The sequence below is a fragment of the Myxocyprinus asiaticus genome, unplaced genomic scaffold, assembly GCF_019703515.2.
Source record: "Myxocyprinus asiaticus isolate MX2 ecotype Aquarium Trade unplaced genomic scaffold, UBuf_Myxa_2 HiC_scaffold_133, whole genome shotgun sequence".
NCBI lineage: Eukaryota > Metazoa > Chordata > Actinopteri > Cypriniformes > Catostomidae > Myxocyprinus > Myxocyprinus asiaticus.
In genome coordinates this window covers 1-2,500 of record NW_026249581.1, presented here as the reverse complement: position 1 = coordinate 2,500, position 2,500 = coordinate 1, and positions in this window count along the sequence as shown.

Genomic DNA, 2,500 nt, shown 5'->3' with positions numbered 1-2,500 from the left:
GGTTAGGGTTAGGTTAGGGTTAGGGTTAGGGTTAGGGTTAGGGTTAGGGTTAGGGTTAGGGTTAGGGTTAGGGTTAGGGTTAGGGTTAGGGTTAGGGTTAGGGTTAGGGTTAGGGTTAGGGTTAGGGTTAGGGTTAGGGTTAGGGTTAGGGTTAGGGTTAGGGTTAGGGTTAGTTAGGTTAGGGTTAGGGTTAGGGTTAGGGTTAGGGGTTAGGGTTAGGGTTAGGTTAGGGTTAGGGTTAGGGTTAGGGTTAGGGTTAGGGTTAGGGTTAGGGTTAGGGTTAGGGTTAGGGTTAGGGTTAGGGTTAGGGTTAGGGTTAGGGTTAGGGTTAGGGTTAGGGTTAGGGTTAGGGTTAGGGTTAGGTTAGGGTTAGGGTTAGGGTTAGGGTTAGGGTTAGGGTTAGGGTTAGGGTTAGGGTTAGGGTTAGGGTTAGGGTTAGGGTTAGGGTTAGGGGTTAGGGTTAGGGTTAGGGTTAGGTTAGGGTTAGGGTTAGGGTTAGGGTTAGGGTTAGGGTTAGGGTTAGGGTTAGGGTTAGGGTTAGGGTTAGGGTTAGGGTTAGGGTTAGGGTTAGGGTTAGGGTTAGGGTTAGGGTTAGGGTTAGGGTTAGGGTTAGGGTTAGGGTTAGGGTTAGGGTTAGGGTTAGGGTTAGGGTTAGGGTTAGGGTTAGGGTTAGGGTTAGGGTTAGGGTTAGGGTTAGGGTTAGGGTTAGGGTTAGGGTTAGGGTTAGGGTTAGGGTTAGGGTTAGGGTTAGGGTTAGGGTTAGGGTTAGGGTTAGGGTTAGGGTTAGGGTTAGGGTTAGGGTTAGGGTTAGGGTTAGGGTTAGGGTTAGGGTTAGGGTTAGGGTTAGGGTTAGGGTTAGGGTTAGGGTTAGGGTTAGGGTTAGGGTTAGGGTTAGGGTTAGGGTTAGGGTTAGGGTTAGGGTTAGGTTAGGGTTAGGGTTAGGGTTAGGGTTAGGGTTAGGGTTAGGGTTAGGGTTAGGGTTAGGGTTAGGGTTAGGGTTAGGGTTAGGGTTAGGGTTAGGGTTAGGGTTAGGGTTAGGGTTAGGGTTAGGGTTAGGGTTAGGGTTAGGGTTAGGGTTAGGGTTAGGGTTAGGGTTAGGGTTAGGGTTAGGGTTAGGGTTAGGGTTAGGGTTAGGGTTAGGGTTAGGGTTAGGGTTAGGGTTAGGGTTAGGGTTAGGGTTAGGGTTAGGGTTAGGGTTAGGGTTAGGGTTAGGGTTAGGGTTAGGGTTAGGGTTAGGGTTAGGGTTAGGGTTAGGGTTAGGGTTAGGGTTAGGGTTAGGGTTAGGGTTAGGGTTAGGGTTAGGGTTAGGGTTAGGGTTAGGGTTAGGGTTAGGGTTAGGGTTAGGGTTAGGGTTAGGGTTAGGGTTAGGGTTAGGGTTAGGGTTAGGGTTAGGGTTAGGGTTAGGGTTAGGGTTAGGGTTAGGGTTAGGGTTAGGGTTAGGGTTAGGGTTAGGGTTAGGGTTAGGGTTAGGGTTAGGGTTAGGGTTAGGGTTAGGGTTAGGGTTAGGGTTAGGGTTAGGGTTAGGGTTAGGGTTAGGGTTAGGGTTAGGGTTAGGGTTAGGGTTAGGGTTAGGGTTAGGGTTAGGGTTAGGGTTAGGGTTAGGGTTAGGGTTAGGGTTAGGGTTAGGGTTAGGGTTAGGGTTAGGGTTAGGGTTAGGGTTAGGGTTAGGGTTAGGGTTAGGGTTAGGGTTAGGGTTAGGGTTAGGGTTAGGGTTAGGGTTAGGGTTAGGGTTAGGGTTAGGGTTAGGGTTAGGGTTAGGGTTAGGGTTAGGGTTAGGGTTAGGGTTAGGGTTAGGGTTAGGGTTAGGGTTAGGGTTAGGGTTAGGGTTAGGGTTAGGGTTAGGGTTAGGGTTAGGGTTAGGGTTAGGGTTAGGGTTAGGGTTAGGGTTAGGGTTAGGGTTAGGGTTAGGGTTAGGGTTAGGGTTAGGGTTAGGGTTAGGGTTAGGGTTAGGGTTAGGGTTAGGGTTAGGGTTAGGGTTAGGGTTAGGGTTAGGGTTAGGGTTAGGGTTAGGGTTAGGGTTAGGGTTAGGGTTAGGGTTAGGGTTAGGGTTAGGGTTAGGGTTAGGGTTAGGGTTAGGGTTAGGGTTAGGGTTAGGGTTAGGGTTAGGGTTAGGGTTAGGGTTAGGGTTAGGGTTAGGGTTAGGGTTAGGGTTAGGGTTAGGGTTAGGGTTAGGGTTAGGGTTAGGGTTAGGGTTAGGGTTAGGGTTAGGGTTAGGGTTAGGGTTAGGGTTAGGGTTAGGGTTAGGGTTAGGTTAGGGTTAGGGTTAGGGTTAGGGTTAGGGTTAGGGTTAGGGTTAGGGTTAGGTTAGGGTTAGGGTTAGGGTTAGGGTTAGGGTTAGGGTTAGGGTTAGGGTTAGGGTTAGGGTTAGGGTTAGGGTTAGGGTTAGGGTTAGGGTTAGGGTTAGGGTTAGGGTTAGGGTTAGGGTTAGGGTTAGGGTTAGGGTTAGGGTTAGGGTTAGGGTTAGGGTTAGGGTTAGGGTTAGGGTTAGGGTTAGGGTTAG